This window comes from Protopterus annectens, chromosome 3.part0, assembly GCF_019279795.1.
Source record: "Protopterus annectens isolate FY-2018-M chromosome 3.part0, PAN1.0, whole genome shotgun sequence".
NCBI lineage: Eukaryota > Metazoa > Chordata > Ceratodontiformes > Protopteridae > Protopterus > Protopterus annectens.
The window spans coordinates 694887824-694910418 of record NC_056731.1 but is presented as its reverse complement, the minus strand read 5'-3'; positions in this window follow the sequence as shown (position 1 = coordinate 694910418).

Here is a 22595-nt window from a genome sequence, read left to right as displayed (position 1 = left end):
ATTTGCATTACTGATAGCATTTATTTCCAAAGCTCTATTTGTAGGATGCTGATATCATCACACTTGGCAAAGAGGTATTCACCACTCCTAATGTGTTTCCACAGTCTCCAAAAAGGCCACTCCCCTCAAAACCAATCTCACACACACACATACATACACTCAGCAATTGCAGGATTCAAACACCTACCTATGTTATGATATGCATTAACATGACACGTTATATGCTTTACTGTGTGGTTTTGATTCACATGCTATATTTGTAGGTTGCTGACATCATCAGACTGGACATGGTAATGTGTGTGCACTTAGTGTTGTGCAATCCCAGGAATGAACCTTGTGGGTCAGCAGGTGTGAACATCTTGAACAGGAATACACAATTCATAGCTTGTGTGATCTATCTGTGGACAAATTACCATTCCTTTATATGACAATACATATTCATGCATGGATTGTAGGTTTTGTGGATACAACATGTGTCTGTGATGTTGGTAAAGGGCTATTCAAAGTCTATGTGGGACCTGTGTTGCTCCTGTCAGTGATGTATGTCCTGGGTGGCTGCCTTGCAAGATATCTAGCAGGTTTGGGGAACATGATGTGCTCACTAACATACCACAGACGTTTGGGTTGTGTGTTTGTTGGTTTACAATATCTCTGTTCCTGACTGCAATCATGATGGACTCCATGGACTAGCATTTCGGACTTCGTAGGCTTATAGGAATATAGTTTCCATGGTGTGTTGTGCACCAACACCTGTGGGGTGTGCCACATGTTGCTGTAACACATTCAATGGTGTAAGATCCTGTAGAGAGTGTGAGGCTCAACAGACTGTTCGGGTGCAGTGTCTGTTTGTCCTGTTGTTCACTTATGACACATATGGGGAAACAATGTTATCCACGTGATGGGATTCATTTGGCATTGAGAGGACCAGTTTACACATTCTACATGTGATATCTCCTGGTATGATGTTAGGGCCATTTGTCACTGGGAGGTGGGTATGTATGTATGGGCCTGTCTGACAGGATGTTGACATTGTCAGTCAGGTACAGTTGACCCTGAGTCAGGACATATATGACTGTACATCGATATTTCTGACATAGCTGAAGGAGGTGTAATGTTTCTGTCTGTACTCCTTTGCAGATTATCTTTCCACAGCAACAACAAACCTGAACACTAAACCCCTGTTATACTCTTTTACACACTTGACACACTACTGATCCTTTGTGATCAGTCGACAGTGTATGTCATCATTATATCCTGGCATGTCCAAAGGTCGGTTTCATGTGTACTCTCCAGTCCAGCTGGTGCATATTGGAATTTTGATGCATTGTTACAACTGCCTTATTTACACAGGGAACACTGTCCTCCTACCAACAAACTCAGATATATGTGAGAGGTGCAACTGTATAGACAGACAGGAGGCTGAGCTCTCCCAAGCCATGACTGGCACAGTCTATCGGGTGGTGAAGGTAACCACACACACCACAAATACAGTCGCACATGGACCTATGACAACAGCAAACCATATACATTGACACACAAAGACATACTTGGAGCATCTAAATATACTCTGCCTAAGCAGCAGAGACATCCAAAGCAGACACACAAACAACTGCTAACACACAACCATACACACATATCACATAGTTCACAAAGTCATTGTGCCACACAGTCACTGCAAATAGGCCTACACAACACACCTCATGCACTTGTATTAGGTGACTGTAATTGTCGGTCACACTGACATCCCACTCACCAGGCTGAACAAGGTGAAGGTCACTTTGTGCTGTGTGTCGGGTGCCAGGATATGCCACATGACACATGCACTGTTGTCAGTCCACTGCAAGTACAAATATGGCTCCATCATTGACCATTCTGGTGTGTAAACCCTCAGACGTTCCTCCCTGGACTACATGACAAGAGACATAGAGGAGCTCTCTGATCATGTAGCCCAGGCCAGTATGACCCTGACCTTGTGTAGCATCTTACCCTCACCAAGTACTATGTCACAGTATACAGATGAAATGATCACTTTTAACAGTTGCCTAACATATTGTTGTCATTCATAGGGGATCCAGTGTCTGTCAGCCTGGGATTACATGCTCAACATGCCACGTATATTCGCTATGGATGCCATGCACGTGTCACCCCTAGGCTTTCACAGACTGCCTTAGGCTCTTGACACACATAGTGGCTGTTTGAAGTGAGGGTCAGAAGACATAACCACAGCCATAGACGTTACAGGATACAGGAAATGGGGAGTGATGGTGCTCAACAACTGATGTCTAACCCTCAGAATGCAAGCACTAAGGACTCACATAAGTATGGAATCTGTTGATATATGTGCAGTAACAAACACCTGGTTCAGGCTCACAAAAGCACAGCAGCACTAACAAGTTTTATGTCATACCATGGTTTTCAGACACAAGACTCGGACCAGACAACAACAATAGGGGGGGTATCCATATACATCATTCATACACACACTTCCAGGTTGGTAGCAGTGCACAAAGCATTGGAGAACGTACATGTGCAACTGAGAGTGGGCAAAACTGCATTTCAGTTTGAAGACTGTTACAGACCACACTCCCAAACTTGGGCACAACACTCATTATTCCTGGAAACACTGGGGAATGTGAAGGTCTCACCAAACACCATTATATTGTGTGACTTCAAATACACAAACATTGACTGGGTATACTACTCAAGCACTGACACCCTCGCACAACAGTTGCTAGGATTGTTACACTCAAATGCTATGGCAGACCTGGTCACCACACCCACAGGGGGTTAAAACATGTGGGACCTGATCATCACCCACATGGGGACTATGTGTTCCACAACAGAGGTATACCTGTCATTGTTAAGGTTGGAACATACATTCATCTCACTAGACATACATATCCCATACACACACACACATCCTATGTGATCTCAGTGACATACTTCTCATGAGCAAACATCACACTTGTACAAACTGAGGTGGTATCCCTCAATGACCCTGGGACAGTGTTAATTACGGTTCAGACCACTTCATACTTTACACGCCCATTCTATGGACAACTACTGGAATGCATGGATCATGCTATCCCAGATAACTACAAGACTCACTCCTCCAAAGGCAGGGGACCTGTCTACTGGACCATGGCCATTACTGAGCTATACAGGGACAGGAGGAGGCTACTACACTATAGAGCACAATCACAATCAGGAAGGCATCTCTGATCAGTACTATGGTATAGCTACGATCACTTGTTGATTCATCTAAGGCCCACTTCTAAGGGACACTTGCAACAGACACTGTGGACAATCACAAGGCCTTATTTAGTTATGTCAGGGACCTGGGTGGGAATTCACAGATATGCTGTGAGTTACTGCATAATTACAAATGATACAGTGAACCCACTGACATTGCAAACATCCTGGACAACAGGTTCAGTGGGAATGTTTCCCCACCATCCCCCCTGCAGTGCACATGTCCATCACAACAGGGTGTAGCCTCCCTGACATCACAGATGAACATGTATGTGCTGCCCTCTCCATAGCAGACAACACAACATCAGTGGGACCAGATGGTCTCCCAGACTGTGGCATACACGAGATTCATGACAAACTTCACACTCACATTATGTCACTGTTCAGTATCACAGTTACTACAGGATATGTACCCATGGAATGGGGTACAGCTATGGTGTACCGGCTCCACAGTGCTGGTGCCACAAGGGACCCTGGACATTATCCCAATATATGCCTAACTATCCTGGTCTGCTATGCTATGGAATGTATCATCATGGAACACATACACATACACATTGTGAACCTACAGACACTGGATCCTTCACAATTTGGTTTTGTTGTGGCCATATCTTGCCTCTTGCAGATGTTTGATGTCTTTAAATAGTTAACAGGTCCATAGACATACACAGGGTTGTCCACACAGCCTACCTGGAGCTCGCGCACCACTTCTACACAATACCCCACTTGGCCTTTATACATTAGATCACCGGATTCAATATCTACACATATGTCACAAGATGGATTGCTAACTGGATCATGGATAGCACACACACGGTCAGTATTGCAGGTTCCATGTCTGACTATACACCAGTTACACGTGGCATCCCACAGGGCTCAGTCCTGGGACCTCTCTTGTTCTGTATATATTTCTGATACATACTGGCTAACACAGGAGGAATATGGCTAACCATGTTTGCAGATGACCGCAAACTGTGTGCCAGAATTAACTCCACAGCTGGCACAAGCATCCTCAGAAAGGGTCTCACAGAGATGGATGACTGGTGCCAGAGCCATGGCCTACAGCTACCTTCCTTTAGCTGCATAGTCATCACCTTTGGTAGTAACATCGTGCACACACATTACCACATAGGTGATGATACATCACGTACAGTGTGTGTGACTTGTGATTTGGGGACATGAATACTTAGTACTCTCACCTTTGACATTCACGTTGCCAATGTTGTTGGACACACCTTCTATTTAGCCAACCTTATCCCATACGGTTTTACATTCAGATCAGGTGGGGTCATTGTGACCCTATAGTCATCAGGCACATGCTTGGATACAATGCCCCATTTCGGATGTACCTTACCCAACACCTGCAGCAACTGGAATTTACACAGATTTACATAACCAAGTTGATCTAGGGACTCACACAGATGGTATGCCCAGTTTGGCTATGGTGACTCTAGCTCTCCTCAGTTGCTTACTGCCTGCTTGGATGCAGTCTGTGCCTTTTGTCTGAAGCCATGTCCATCACAGCATTGATGGACAGGCTCCACATGAGGATATCAAAGTCCCTTACAGCTACATGCTCCAGGGACAGGTACGTGAGCAATGATGTTAATAGGACATGCTGGAGGGGCATATTACCATCACAGAGGCTCCACCCACTCAGGAATGTGATCACAGTCCCACATATGCACAGACCCACGATGACCACCTACAGGTGACATCTTCACAGGTGGATGGGTGATCATATGTTTAGCCCTGGGATATGTTATGGGTCCTTGCTAGACAGAGGCAGAATGAAATTAACATATGTGAGATATCTTGTGTGACCTACTATTAACAGGCACAGTCTACTGATCTAGCGGGGTTGCAAAATACAAACACACTGTGGCTAGGCTTCTACATACCCTAGGGCAGATAGCCTAGTGTCAACCTCTGAACCTATGCTAATGTTCGGGATGCACATTGTTCAGTGATGGTACTGATTGCAGGTTTTGTTTCTTCTTTGCTTTACCACTTCCTATGAACAACCTAGGTTTCTGCATTACATATTTGATTGTGAAAGGATTTTACTATATTATATTGTGTCTGTTGTCATATCACTGTGTGCACATGGTGGATTGGTGAATAGTGTGAGGTTCCTGGGTTGACACATGCAACTGAGGGATATGTGTGGCCCACTGCTGTACTCAAACTTGCCCTAAGTGTGTGAGCATGCCCAGTTCAGACTTTCAGTGTTTTATTGACTGACATTTGTTTCATATTTTCAAGTGTGTGAGCATGCCCAGTGTGACCTTGCAGTATGTTGCTGTCTGAGGTCCACTACATTTGTTGATGTTTGTGAACATTACCAATATTAACATTTATACTATATGTGTGTTGAATATCAGGTTCTATTATTACTGCAGGCCTCACCTTTGTGTCTTAACTCGACAGGGATTATGCTATGCCTGCAAGGTTTCCACGAGATAATTAGCATTGACTTATCACATTTTTTAATACAAGCTGACCATTGACATACTGTCATGGTTTAGTGGTTCTGTACTATGACTATAGTGCACTGTATCCTCGGTTTGAGGACTGTCACTGCTTCATATTTTCATACATGCCAGAACAGACTGCTTCAAGAAAAGTGAAGCAAATATGAACATGTTAACCTGCTTTTGATGAACTATGCCCACATTTGACCAGACTTGCACAACATTGCTCAATGTTGCCCAACATTGCTGGAAAGTGCACAATATTGCTGAACATTGCCTGTAGTTGTGCTACTTAGTGTGTGCAATTTTGTTTACATATACTAAATAGTGGAGAGAGCTGTTTAGCAGTGCTTTATATTGCTTAACACATAGCAATCATGCCTCAGGTGGTGCTGCAGGGCTGCCTATGTTGGATGCACATTTTACACTCCCTATACATGTTTGTTAACAGGTAGTGTCAAGTTAGGCATCGCTTTTACTATATGTGCGAGTCGGAGAGAGGTATTATTTCCAGGGTTCCTACTGAGCCAGTGTATATGCTATGCATTGCCTCTTTGCCAAGGGCAAAGCATACTTGGGCATGCCTCCTTCTGCCTACTGGGGCAGGCTCAGGTTGTTCCTCCTCCGAGTTACGCTCTGCCTGTGATGGCCTTGGCAATGGTGGGGGGCTGTTGTGCCCAGCCCTATGCTGCTCCTGCTGCAGCTGTTTTTGCAGGATCATATTGTGTAGCATAGCACATACCATGACTATTTGGGTACATGTAGCTGGTGAGTACTGCAAGGCTCCACCAGATGTGTCCAGGCACCGGAACCGTGACTTGAGCAGCCCAAACACATGCTCGATTACATTTCATGTTTGTGTGTGTGCCTCATTATGGCGTTCCTGTTCAGGTGTGTGTGCATTTCTGATGGGTGTCATCAGCCATGGCTCGAGTGCATATCCAGCATCCCCCACTAGGTGACTATGAGGGATGTCCCCATTGGCAAATGTCTGGTACAGCTGTGTTAGATGCCAGATATGGGAGTCATGGTAGCTTCCAGGGCAGCCAGCACACACATTCATTATTATGCCCTGAGCATCACACACGACCTGGCAGTTGATGGAGGGGTAACCCTTGCGGTTATAGTAGACCCTACTCCACTCACCGGCTGGTGCTTTGATGCGAATGTGCATGCAGTCTATTGCACCCACTACCTCAGGGTATTCCACTATTTGCTGGAAGAGACGCATATTGCTGGCCAATACCTCACAGGAATTGAGGAAATATACATGATCACCGACATGTGCTGCCATGGCATTCAGGAACTGGTGCAGTACCCTAGATGCTGATGCCTGTGAAATCCCTGTCATATCGCCAGTTGGTCTCTGGAAGGTGCCTGTTGCTAATATTCTTAGGCCAACACATACCTTGGTTTCCACTGGGATGGGTTCCCCTCTGTTGGTTCTGTGTGTGAGGCATGGCCTGCACAGCTCATCAATTTGCTGCATGAGGTCTCTGTCCAGTCTATAGCGCTCCACTATCTCCAGCTCATGTAGCCCCTGGTAGGTTACCCTAGGCCTGTACACTCTTCTCCATCTCCTCACTGTGGGTTGCTCAGCAGCATTTGCATTGTCACCACCCTTAGCATGTTGCATATGTTGCCTTATGACAGCAATGGCAGCCCCTAACATTTCTTTGTCTCAGTAAAGCTTTTTCAGTTTTCACTTCTATTAGCTTACTGCAGTGGTGCAGTGTGGCTGAGAAAAACATACTGGAATGTTTTTTGCTGAGTTTTAAGTACTGGGCTGGGCTGGGCTAGTGTACTGCCTGTGTAATTCCCTGATTCTGATTGTTTTCACCTGCTAGCTCTGCTAGTACGCCCTGGTTAACTTCCTACTATTTGTTGTGCTTCCTTTTCCCTTTCTGTTTCCTCAGGGGCAGCACCGCGCAAACAAGCGCAAACATGCGCACACCAGCTCACACGCATGCACACATGCTTACATGGACTAAAACTTGCTTATTCTTGTTAAAATGCGCTTACAACTGTTTACACAGCCTTACATATGCTTACTCAAGCCTACACGTGCACACACACACTTACACGCGTGCACACTGTCTTACTCGGGTTTACTGGCGAGCACACGCACTCATGCACGCTCAGCAAGAAACTTTGGTGTTATCCATGGCATACACCTTCGATTTCTTGACTTTAGCTGGCCTACCTGTTGACACACCTCTTTCACTATTATGTAAATGTAAGCTGACACATGTCACTCTGCTCCAATGAGCTTCACTCCTTTCACACATACCCCCCTCGTGATGTCACCTATCTTCTACTCTTTTACTCCCCTTATCCTATTCTTACACTCCACTGACTGTGCTCATTTGCTATGTAAACTTGTGATTCACTATCATAACTGTCATTTGCATAGGATTGCCTACTAATGCTTAGTTACATCTCTTAGATTGAGCTTCCCCCCTTAGCAACCTCTACTCGGTGGCCATGTTGTCTTCAGCCTGCCATTCCCTTGCATTCTATATTCATTTTAGCTATAAAATCCACATTTGTGGATCTTAATTATTAATTTTCTGTTTTTTAGGGTGCAGCGCGTTTGCGTGGTGCTGCTCTATGGTTAAACCCCAGAAATCGGGATAAAAAAAAAAAGTTATTTTATTTTTAATTTGCATCACTTCCCATTGCCAATGGCCATATTTCTGGCCATTGGCATGCTTCTGAATGCATGCTTTTTTTCCAGCTGACATGGCTCTGTTTTGCTATTTGCAAAACCGTACTCAGTTATCAAGTGAGTACATTTCTGCAAATAACACTACTCCTGTTCGGGTTTCCTGGATCGCAAATTTACTTCATTTGCATGGCTTTTGCCTGCAATTGAGGTAATTTGCATATCCCAGCCCTGTCCGTGTAGGACTAGTTTGGAGAGCTCAGTTGCACACCCCTACCTGCTGTTCCTGGATCGCTCGGCGGACATGTTGGCTGCATGGAGTCTTACTCTACTCTAAGACTCCGTGCAAGCCTTCGTGAATCTGGCCCAATACAGAATTATAACAGTGCTGCTTAGAAAAAAACATATTAGAATTACTTGGATTAGAATCCAGGAGCCATTGCAGTTAAGGCAAAAAAAAAAAAAAAAAAAACACTGAATTAAAGTGTCCAGCTATTGTGTTTTGTTACTCCCACTATGGCAACACCATTTCAGCCAGGGTTAGGGCCCATTCTATTAGGGCCTTACCTTCTTCAATGGCATATTGAAAAGGCATGGACTCTAAGGCATTCTAGTGCAGCAACTTGATTTTCTATCCATACATTTACAAAGCACTGCAAACTGGATTCCTTCTCTAGGTTCAGAGCAGGCTTAGCAAGGGCCATTCTCCAGTGGCTCCTAGACGCATATCCTTCCTCCTCACAGGGTTGGTGAGTTTTGATAATCTACCCAAAGGCTGCTGCAGCAGTGAGAATGATAAGCATAGTATACTTTTTTTAAGTTACACTTACCCATAACAGTAGATGTTCTAATTCTTCACTGCAGCATTATCCATGCCCACTCACCATCCCTCTCATTGTATATAATTGCTGAAAGTTACAACTTTTGTTGTTGAAATTATTGCTGTGGTTAGTCTTTCTCTGGTTATAATAACTGTGTTTTTTGTTTTTCAGAATGTGCTCCCCTTTTTTTCTCTCTTGGAACAAGGACATTCTAAAATTTTTAGTCACACTGGCTGGTTTTATACTTCCTTCCTCCTGCAGCACTTTATTCATGGGTACTAACCCTAACACTGTGCTTTACCTTAAAAAAAGCCTTCCTGTAACACTGCCAAGAGACACTCACTACACAAGAGACACTCAGACACACACACTAACAACACTACATCTATCCCCTTATGTAATCTTACCCTAACACAAAATTCACACTTGCACAAAATCATACACCAATAACTCACACATCTATATTACATAATCAAACTTTTAAAAGTTCAAACGTCATATGGTCGACACTATATGATCGAACTTTTAAAAGTTTGAAAATGTAATAAAAAAAATAAACCAAAGAAAAAAAATACCTGAATGGTTTAAGCAAAGGGGGGGGTGAACACCCTGCACCCCCCCAAACCTCCCGCTCTTTAAATATACCAACTCTGAGATTGCACTGCAGTGCAGAAAAGGGAAATCTTCCCATTCTGCACTGTATGGAGATCTCTGTTGAAACATTCAAACTTTTAAAAGTTTGATCATATGGTGTAGACCATATGACGTTCAAACTTTTTAGAGTTCGACAACATGATATAGACCCAACTCACTTATCCTTGACCCTAACCTTAACTTACTAACATGTGCACAAATACACTAACCCCCTCCAGCCCCACTCACCTGTCTCAGTGAAACACACTGTCACCATTTCGACCACTCGGCTATCCGAACCATGAAAATTAAACACCACCCCTGCATTTGTCAACCTAACAGATGTTTGAGAAAGTGCATGGGCCTCATATCAATCTATCTATCTATGCACACACACATATGTGTATACATGGGTCTACTCCTCTTTATCGAATGGATGTTTCACCGAACTTCACATAACCAACATCACTTCTACAAAAACTCACTATTTCAAAGATCACTTTTCCGATGGTCATTTAGTGAATGACCTACTGTGCGGCTGGTGGTGTCAGATGTATAACTAATCAGTGTTGGTGTACCTTCACAATCACTGTACCAGTTGTGTGGAATGACAGATAAACCAGAAGGTTTAGAAATATGTAGCATTTTAAACAGTAGTATGAGAACGCTCGTAGGTTTTTAGTGGAGGTTGCACTACAGTATGGATCTGGAACACAACTCTTGTTGTCACTGATCTCGGAGCTGGTATATATAATTTGCAGGGGGTATGGGGGGTGCAGGGGAGCTTGCTCCTCTGCAAAAACTGTTATGACTATGTGTTGTGTTTGCATTTTTAATTCGTTGCTGTTTCCGTGTGTTGGAGTTCAGAAAAGTGATCTTTCGAAATAGTGAGTTTTCATAGAAGTGATGTTGGTTATGTGAAGTGTGGTAAAACATCCATTCAATAAAGAGAAGTAGACCCATATATACGTTCATATGTATATCGATCTATGTCAGATGAAAGAGTTTTGGGGAACTCAAAATTCATATGGATGAGATCATATGATCAAGTTTCCGAAAACTCGAACATCAAAAAACAAAAAACAATCCCCCACACAAAACAATTTTTTTATGTTTATGTAGGGGGACATGCCCCCCTTCACCCTCCACTCCCCCCCTGCATATTATATATACTAACTCCGAGATTGCCCTACACTGAAGAAAAGGGTCAATTTCACAATCCTCGCTGTTTTCAAACACTCGCTCATATGGTCTCGACCATATGAATTTCGAGTTTCAGAAATCCCGATCAACTGATAGGGATCCATATATATGTGTGTGTGTGTGTGTGTGTGTGTGTGTGCGCGCATGCGTGCTCATGTGCATGTTGACATATCTCCATAAAGTAAAGATTTATCTATCTATTGTCAATTTAATATGTGTGTATATGTGTGTTTATGTACAATCAAAACAGACTTGCATTGCATTTGTGCAATGGATAGAAATCTGTTGGGCAGTGTTATAATTCAAGTACATATCACACATAAGCACTGTTTGTTACTGTTCATCTCCCACCTTACATTCTACTACTCTGTGTATTCACTTATCAATCACCCTGTCCACACTTTCATGCCATGTGACAAGAGTTTGATATCACTATATTGCCCACAGTTGTGAATGGCCCATTTGTCCGTATATGCTGGTAATAGAATTCTTATTCTCCAGTCATCTGGGATACACCTATCTCTCCATGCTGCTATAAGTACCCTCAGGAGCAATTCTCCCCTAACTCACCCAACATCGTGATCATATCTGCCAACTCCTCATCTGATCCTGATGCTTTCGCTGAATTTGTTTTCCTTAGTGCTGTTCTTACTTCTTTTGTGCTCTGCTTTTCTTCCTCTTTCATACAAGACTGCGTATTGGGCAGTAGAACTTCTGTTGGCTTTTCTTTGTTGAGCATCTACTGGAAATAATCCTTCCATCTGCCTTTGATGTCCTGTGGATCAATGAGCAAACTGCTGCTGACATCCCTAATGATTGGCAACAGATGACGATCTTTATTTTCTGTCATTACCTTGCAACCTGATAGAGTTTTTTGTTCCATTTACAAAGTTCCTTTCCAGAAGATGGAAGAATGCCTCTGATAGCTTGTTTTTTTGCTATTGCAACTGTTCTTAGCCTCTTTGTTTGACAACCAATATTTCTTCTTAGCCTGGTCCATCTTTTCTACCTCCTACTTTTTCCTACACCCCTTTTGTCTTTTGAAAACGTACAGGACATCTACACTCCACCTTCGGCTTTTCTTATTTATGTGTTTATTTATTGGCATTTGTTTACCAGTAAAGTCAGGTTGAGCAGTGCCCTTATTCACTGGAGGCCTGGGAAGATTAGCGACATCATGGACATTATTTGCACTGATTCATTATTTACACTCATTTTCATTCATGAGCAACAGTCCCATTATTCAGACATCCTTGACATCAGTTACATCATTTACAAACAGTTTTAATTAAAAATAACATTACTACATGGGTTGTATATGAATATATGTTTTGTTAAATACTGGAAGGTATATGCAGTGCAATATCAGTTTGCATAGATTGTCAGGTTTTATGTAGGAAATATTTGTCACTATAAAGACTTTTCCAATATCTAGGGCATAAGATAAAATAAAGGGAGCAGTCCAAAGAAAGCCTGGAGGAGAGGAGGAAGAGGATGAATAAAGAAGATGAAGGGGGTGACATGATAGAGGAGGATATGATTGTGATAATTATTATTAAATTATAAAAGTTAAGTTGTAAAGCACATGTTAAGTAACAGACCTTGAGAGCTGGATATAATCTGCTTACTAAATCCGATGCCAAACTATACAGGTTCTGAAGCAAAATGTGTGTTGATTTTGCAATTTATTTTATTGGTAAAGACCACCCCATGAATATTTTTTTCACAACTATAAATCCCTGCCATGACAACACAAAAGACTGAACCCACAATACCTTACTACCTAAATTAATATAAACACTGCTGTTTTTTTTCATGTTAAATGCAGCAGAAGTAGTTTCTTTCTTCCTAGAAAGATACATTCTCAACTAGTTCTTGGAGATGGAGCACCTCACATTAAAAATAAACACATAGTGATGTAATAGTGAAATTATTATGTAAGTAAAACACATCTCCTCTAAAGAAGTAAGTTATTTTAATTAACATAATGGTTTGGACTTGCATGTAAATTACTGCCAACCATGACATTATTTTGTGGGTGCAGTTACAGAAAACAACATTAAACCACACCCTATAATCTTTATTTCTTTCAAAATCACTTACAGCTTTATCATGTAATGTACAAAAGGAAAATAATCATCATAAAACAAAGATGATTCCAAACATGACCGATACACTTTAAATTTTATGCAACACAGGGTTATGGCTCACAGTCATATAGCTATATTAATGAAAATGTAACCAGGGTTTGCATTTAAAGTCTTTCATAAGTTCCTAGATAAGTAGTATGTTAGCTACCCTTGTGGGGCATTTGATACCTTGACAATTTCCCTTTATGTGCTCAAATTAACACATCCTATTTGGTTAGAGATTAACCTTACCCATCCCATTGTCGATAATTATATTTTACTGCAAATTAGAATAAATGGAATCACATCCTAGATAATTTGAGGGGACCTATGCATGAAATAAAGCATTTAGGAGCTGTCTCTGTCCATTTGTAGTACAGAGGGTAGTCTGGGGTAAATTTTCTTTTTTCTCATCCATAGATCCAAGTTCCAGACAGGCATGAACTTTGTTTTAAGTAGATGGGGAGTCTGTTCCAGAGCAGAGATATTCTCTGCGAGATACACCTGTCCCTCCAAACTATTCTGTTGATGTTGGGGAAGAGGTTTAGATCCCTAGACCAAGTAGTTCTAATGCCATTTGAAGTGTTGATGTCCAGTAAGTCCACCAGTATAGGGTTGGACGACATCTTGCATGCTAGACACAGGTCACTTCTTAGCAATCTGTAGAATACCAAGTATAGTGAGAGGACTTTGAGTTAGTCTGTGTAGGACAGGCTTTGTATCCTTTTAATAAGTTATATCTGTGGGCATTCCAGTTGTTGCATTTGGCTGGACAGATGCATATTAAAAGGGGCATTTTATCTGATGGCTTGCCTAATGAGGGATGAGTAAAAGGGGGCAATGGCATCTCTAGATCTAGACATAATCCCTTTGTTTATAACTGTGCATTATAGAAGGACTTTCTTAAAATAACGAACAAATACTGGTCAAAAGTCAGGCCACTGTTCACATAAGTTCCCAAATTCTGAGCAACTGGGTCAACTCTTAGGGGTATATTGTCAATGTACTAGTTCTTTGGGGTAGATGACTTCCCAAAGCATACGATAATGTATTTTTTGGCATTAGTTTCAGTCCATGAGTTTGGCACCAGTTAATTGCAGATTTTACCACTGGAGTAAGTGTGAAGATCTGTTGTAAACTGAGCGATTGAAGGGGGATGACTGGTTTTGTACTAGCAATGTTTTGTAGGATGGAGGCTCCTGTATTTATAATATGTGAGTTAAACTGTGAACAATGTTTTGGGAGTTACTGGCTGAGGATGGGCTGGGATGGGCTGATTTTCTAGGATTGAGCAATGTATTTATTGATTTCCAGAAGTTTTTGTTTTTTTGGATGTTTGATGATAAGTTTTGGGTGTTGCTAGAATAACGTTTTGTCCTGTTTCTTGCATTGCATACTATAGTTCCTTAACTGTAGATATTGTTACAAGGATGTTTGAGACTTGGTCTGTAGCCATGACTGCCAGGCTTTATCTCTGACCTCCATGTTTTTTTTTTTTTGTTTTTTTTTTTTTGCAGACATCAAAAGGCTAGGAAGGCAAAGTAACTGGTATACATAGTGTAAACTATTGGTCAAGATAAAGAACAATGAACAACCTAGTAAGTTGTCCTTAGAGCTCAAATACTACTGCTTTGGTGGGAATGTCACAGCAACTTTCCAACATAGGGCAGGCAAATATTTCATTTAACACACAACAAGGCACTTTATGTTAAACTTAATTTACATTGCAGAATGAGAATATTATCAGTGTAAACTGTGGCAGGAATATGCCTTGCGGCAGAGCTTCTGTTATTTCAGTATCAGGCACCAATGTAGTGACCACAGGTTCTGAAAGAAAATAAAGGGAAAAATCTACTAAACTGAAATATTATATGGGAGCAATGGAGTTAACATGTAGATAACTACCTTATTCCAACAGAGGGATGGACCTTAGTGAAAAGAATATGGGCTATTCTAAGAGTATATAGAAGGTAAGAAAATTTATGAATGTAATGTCAAAATAGGATTAGCAGAAGGTATACCAATAAAGAAATGCAGTAATATACCATATAGAGCTTTGTAGAGCAAATTATCAGAACATAGCACTACACTGATAAGCAAATTATAAAACCATCACTTAGTAAACATTCATAAAATTAACTAGTACATCAAAAGAATGTTTTATATACCAAAATATCAGCAAGTGAAATTATATGCATACTTGTTAAAGGGCACAGGCTCAACATCAGAAATCTTATCTGGCTAGAATAAAATCAAATGCAAATACAACAAACTACCATAGTCCTTCCATTGCTCTACACTGTCTTAGAAGAAATAGAAATGTAATAACACATGACACATATCTGCCCTTGGAAGGTAGATGGATATTGAGTGGATGTGGAGACCAAAGTGAAGAGAGATTTAGCACTACATTTTACTACAGTGACTGTGTTGGGTTTTAGTTCTTAACTTCTTGACATAGTTAAAGAAAGATTTGCAGTTATTTTTTTTATTTTAATGGTTATTTTAAGCTTATATTCAGATTTGAACTTCCTAATGGGTTCCCTTTAGCTCTTTACCAGTCTAAGTGTGCTCTTAAGGAAGGTAGAATAAGACTTCTTATAATCAAGGAATTTGTTTTATTGTTATATCATTTATTTATACGGGTATTCTACCACAGGAGGTTTTTTAATTTCTCATTATATTTGGTGCAGACAGGGACTGCCTTATCAATACAGCTGTATAAGTGGGAGTAGAAGTCAAAGGCATAGGCAGCAGCTTTAGCAGTGTGATCCAACGGAGAATTATTACAACAAAAGTTATTTAGATCATCTGGTAATGGAATATTTCGTTTTGAGAAGTCCTTAAACACAAAGATAATTACAGGGTAAGGTCCACCAATTTAAAGGAAAAGGTCATTAATTTGTTGCCTTGTTTAACAAGGCAGGATGATACATATGGAGATGTGCAAGAAGTTGTCACATTTGTGAGGACTAGATCGAGGATTAGGGGTCCCCAGTAGGGTGCTTAACTGTTTGTAAATGAGAACATTTATTATGTCAAGGAGGAATTGAGCATGCTTGCTCTAATAATGCAACACTACATGTATGTTTTATGCCACTTATTCCAAGTGCCTGCCATGTGCTGTAAAAGACTGAACCAGTACCAAAATAATGTGCACTATATACTGTAGTATGATTCTACCTTACTTATCCACATCATCACTGTCAACATACTAGAAATGAATATGTGCTTAAATAGTCACTGAAATCTCTGCCACTATACAAGTTTCAGTAATTGTTTTCAACCATCTACCCATCTCAACACAACCCTCCAAACTTCTCTCAACCAATACTATACTTACAATCTGAAAATGCAACAGCATTCCATTTCAGAGAGATTTCAGTAAAAGAAACCATTGCATTCCTGAAAAATCTTAAAAGATCCTCCATCAGAGTCACACATTTGCATCACACCTTCCTAAAATGAGCAGCACATACACTTTTTAACCCTTAACCTATGTGTATAGTCTTTCCCTTACAGAAGGAAAAGCGCCTCTAGCCTTAAAACACTACATCATTAATTCCTGCTGAAAATACTGTACCTCAGAGTATCAAGGACTTTAAACTTATCTCCATTCTCTTTTCACTAGCAAAAATATTTGAAAAAAAAATCCTATACAAATTGTGAAACATATTAAAAGCTCTGCCTTGCTACCAGGCAAAATACCTTCAATACCACCACTGCCTTATTCTATGCAACTGACTCAATGTTTGTGGCATTAATGATAGTTTGGTCACTGCTGGGATAACTGTAGATATGACCAGGTCATTCAAATCTATTATGCACAATATTATTATGAAACTGAACAATCTTAATTTTGGTGACAGCGCTATCAAATGGTTGCAAAGTTACCTGGAGAATAGAACATTCTAAGTCTACATTAAGAACCTCTTATCATTGCTTAACTCCTTAAACAGTGGAGGCCACAAGGTTCAGTTCTAGGTCCTCTTCTGTTTAGTTATTTATTAATGATCTTACAGATGGCCTCCCATTCCTTGATGTCATACTCTATACAGATGACATTCTTCTATTGCAAGTCAGTAAGAGACCATCTGATCTCCAGAACAAACTACAACAGTGTTTCTCTGAGCTATGCATCTTGGCTGATTGTAGCCACCTTCTACTTAACCACAAAAAAGCTAACTTTATGCTATTTAAAATCCCACAAAAACTTCCTCATATATCCCTTATTAACATCATTGATTACCAACATCATTCCCCTTGTTTCTAAATACAAATATATAAAAATTGGGTCTGTATTATATAACCGAAAGTTCATAAGGGCGAATACATGTTACACGAAACATAAAGGACAAAATTGTATAATAGCGAAAGACATATATCTCGAGATGCAAAAGATTGAACAGTTATGTTTGGCCAATACCATGATCCTGGTGATGCATGTAGCATTAAGTTTTTCCTTTCCTCACTGTAATGCAATCTCCGAGTTGGTATATATAGTTAGGGGGGGTGTGTGGGGCTGCACCCCCCACAAGACTGAAATGGATGAAATGCGTTGTTATGTAAGCATAGTTTTGGTAGTATTTTAAGTAGGTGAAGTGTGGTAGGTATGTGTTTTATGTATGTAGGTAGTTTTGTTAATGGGTATTGTGTGTGTAATGAATGCGGTCACTTTAGCTGGTATAGTTTCTGAGAGTTGGCCAACCATGATAATTCAATGTGGCAGTTTTCGGTGTTTAGCTGTTTTGATGTTTTTGTGTATCACTGTTTATGTGTCGGTGTAGTCGTATTCTCTGTAATGAGCTTTTGGTTATGTAATATAGACCTATAGAACTTTACCTTAACCCTTCTCTAACTTTTTCTAATTATATAGACAAAATAACTAACACAGTACGTCTCATTTACTCTTTCCTTCAACCTGCTTTTCTCTAGCCAAACATGTTATTTTCCCTAAATAGGAATACCATCTTCCTCTGATTACCTTCTACTCAGCAAAACATTCCTGAAGACTTCAGATAACAGAAAATAAAATTTGCAGAATTGCCATACTTGTGACAGCAGATTTCACCATGTAATTTATTGTACAATATCTAAAATGGCTTCCAGTACCTGAATGGTTAACTTAGCTCCTAGGTACTCTTACTCACAAAATACTAAACAGTGGCTATTGCATATCTTAGGCATGGAGATGACTATCCAAGATTAGTTCTACTCCCTAAATATAGGAGAACATTATCAAAGTAAGCAGAACTCCATGTAAAACTTCTGCTGGAGAACATGTCTTGTCTTGTCTAGGCCTTGAATTATCAAATAGACTCCCATCTGAATTAAGAGGCCTGGAATCTTTCACTAATTCAAAAAGACCTTCTCCAAATACTTGCACAAGGAAACTAAGTTTAAGTGCTTTAGGTACAATGGTTAACCTTACCATTTGCTATCAACCAGCATATTATCTCCAGCAATACAGTAATTGTGAAAGGTTGAATCCTAACAACATACTACCTCCAGCATGATAGTCTTTTCCTGCTTGTTATCCTTAATGTTGTCCTCCTTGCTTCCTGAAATGTTAAAATTCCAGATGGACTTTGCGTATGCTGTAAATATTGTAAACAACTATAGTTTTAGTGCTAACTTTATCTCTGCAAGTGTTTCTCTGTCTCTGTACATAAGAATCTATAACAAGCATAAGGATCTGTTACAAGCATGTATTTTTTCCAAGATCCTTAAAAAACATGATTTTGTACTTCTCTTATGTGTTGTATGCTTCTTGATTATTAATATTGTTTACTTTGGTTTCTAACTTTCAGCTTGTAATTGAAAAAGGTCTTCAGACCTGTCCAGCTACCCAGTTACCAAACAGGAAATAAATACATAAATAATGAAATGGCATTAAAATGTCATATTAGCAAATGGCTAGCCCTACCAACCATAAGAAGCAGACAAATACATATGATGTTAAGCACAGGGAATATTTTTTGTTAGTTCACGCTACGTATGAAGATTTGAAATTTTTGTAGCACATAACCTCTCTCCTTTTGACTGTTAGTCATCAGAAGTGGCAACATGCAATTCAGTAAGCATATGTTTTCTTATACATTAAAAAATGCCTATACTTGCTAAGGACGACTCAGGGTAGACTGGATTCCAAGGGTCATTTATTAGCAAGACCCAGCCATCATTTCTAGATTTTGTGACTCACATTTAGTTTACAAGGTTAGTGGTGTATTCCTGAAAAATCATTGTTTTTTATGGGGTGGATATAAAGAGCATAATGTTACTCCTTGTACTATCAATGATTATCCATGCATTAATTGACATGTTTTCCTATAAACTAAAAGCTGCACAAAAACACTTTTCTTGTTTTAGCATTGTTATTTTCTGAGTATATACTTTCAAACTTCACATACCAGATATTGGGGGAATCAGTACTACATTGAAATAAGCCACACAGCTGTCAGACTGGGCATATTCTGTTAGCCTGTCAGTTAGAAAATGCATTTCAGCTGTCACTGGCATCATTATTACAGGGAAGCTGCACTTAATTACATCATTTCATTCTCTTGTCACCTCCTCCCTTTAACATTTATCACCATTCCGTATGGTGCTACTGGTCTAAAGCCTGAAGGTCATGCAGGTTAAATACTATTTACATAAAGTCAGAAGGCACAAAAAAAATTCTTTCTTGTAGCTTTTTCAATTCCATTTTTTTAGTATAAAAGATAATACCTACAGCTGCAAGAATTCTGCATTGTTCCCATGGACTAGCCCATGTTCAAAAATATACAGTCTTATATATTTTCCCATGCAATAGTCCTGCCACTGTTTATCAACCTAAAGCAAATCCAATTAGCCTGTAGCCTGGCTCCCAACCTCATTAACCTGCTCAGCTGTGAGAAACTCAACAGCCCCTGCCAATATCTCATTTCTCTGACAGCTGATAAGATCAGCTCACAATATTCAATGGGTTTCACTTCAGTTTCATCATACTCATGGCATCTTTAACTGCAGTGGCCGGATCTTATTTTCCTCTCATTTACTACATGAAATGGGAAGGTAAATGCAAGGCCTATATGGCTTGTTGGAACAAACATAGATCAGGCCTTCACACTAGCTGACAGGAGGGACTGATTTTTCTTATCGTGTCTTGCCCACAAAGGCCTAGGCTGGGCTGGGATTATTAGCATTCCTTAGTGAGATGTGTCAGGCCTATTTCTGTCACACAGACAGATTGAGCCTTTCACTCAGGCTTGGGAATGAATGACACATGGCCTGACCATGAGGACAACATTGTTATTTGAGTTAAGAAATCAATTTGTATCAAATGTACACTGTAATTTATTTGTTGCCTTTGAAGGGAACCTGGCTGAGATAAATAGGAATGGGCTTCGTTTTTTTCTTCCATGCTGTGCAGATAAAGTTCTTGTGAAACTGCAGATAGTTACAGCCAGAGTAAAAGTGACAAACATGTTTAAAGTTGCACAGTGATCTTTAAATCTCAAAAAGAACACCTTGTCGGACACGACAGAACATTTTTTACCTTTTCCCTCTATCTGTCAGAAAGCTGCTGTGACACGTTCCTTTAGTATTTTTGCTGACATTTTCTTTATCAAGCACATCTGCTGGTGGAAGAAAGATGCTTACTTCCATTTTTCTCATTTTTCTGAAAGGCAAACAGCTGCCAACATCAAAATGGGTTTTCAGAATTTAATGTCCATATTTTTCATTTTGCATGCAGGTACATGCATACTATTAGTCAAAGGAACATTTTTGCATCATTGGAAATTAATTGGATGTAGTAGACTGCTGAAAAAATACTGAATTATATGAAAAAAATAAACCAGTATAAAATGATTTGATTTCTTAAATGCACTACATTTTCCTTATTTGCTGCAAATATTCCTGTATTTGTGACTCATGTATGACTGATAAGAGTAAGGAAAGGCAATTTCACTTACTCAATCACAACAGTTAATAAATGAAAGACTTTCTGCTTATTTATTGCTATCTGTCAGTGTATCAGTGTGTGTGTGTGTGTGTGTGTGTGTGTGTGTGTGTGTGTGTGTGTGTGTGTGTGTGTGTGTCTCTGAAACTAGACAATATGTACCTCTGTATGCTCTCTCTTCTCTTTAGGATCACTTTATCTACATGGAGAAAAATCTGCAATTGCCTGAAACTCCAAGTAAGATGCCACAACAATGTAATTTAATACCATATTAAATTATTATTTTTTCTCTCCACATCATGTGGTCTTCATGCCTCATTCTTGTTATTCATTCTTCCTCTTCACTCAATGAGAGGGAGAGGTGATGGTGAGTGACTACAGCTATAGTCCTGCTAGGTCTCATTTTACAATGGTCATGTGCTGTCCTCCTCTTAATTGGCTGGTGCATCATGCTACGCAAGTCCTTCGGCAGGTGTGCATCTAAATATGCCTGCTTTATTTATAAGGAGTATAAATAATATATTTGTTGGGCCCACATATCAAATCCTTGCTGCTTAGCAGCTACAACTGCAAATAGCACCCTGAAAGTAATGCTGGAGCAAGAGACAGCTAACATCCCCCAGTGGAATGGGTGAACCCAGTGTTGAAGCTAGGTCTTATAGTGCCCTTTGGGGTTCATCAGTCTGGTGTCATCTTCATCTGAGGACCAAGGAAAAAGAAAATAAAAGAAAACATGGACTTATCTCAGAGATAAGGACCAAAAAGAAAGTTGTTTTTAAACTGCAGGAAACTACTTGTACAACTCTAGTGGCCAGTTCCTCCTGCAAATAAAGACTACACATGGAGCATTGAGCACTTCTTCTTTGACCACAAATACAGTATCAGGAATCCTTTCTGAATGTCAGTTTTGAACTAAAACTACCCAATGGGTACTGAAGTGCTTTAAAACTGTATGCAAATGCAGAGGGACAAACTGATTGCTTATATTGCTGATAACAGTCCTTAACACCTTGCACCTGTGGTGGTGTCCACCTTACCCCCACCCTAGCTACATGTCTGGGTAAGCTGACATTAGCCACCTATTCCCATCCCTATCTGGTTGGATATTCCTGTGCCTTGGCTGCTAATCACACCCAGGGTGGCTATGCTGCAGGCAGGATTCCTTCCCTTTGGTCCAAAGACCTGAGTTTGCACACTCCTTCCTAATTAATCCTGTACACTTGGAGGCATGAGAGGATAGTAAATATAGGATGTTGTATTAGACCATAGGTTACTTGTTGCTATTTCTAATGTGCAAGTTATAGTAAATATGGGATGTTTTATTAGACCATGGGTTATTTGTTGCTATTTTTAATGTGCAAGTTATATGATGCCATTCTGATGTGTAGGAATTACAGATGGTAGAGTTTGCCTCAGAGTATCTGGTTAAGGCAAGTAGAGTTCAGGTACCAGAAACTTGTTTGTTCATCTCTG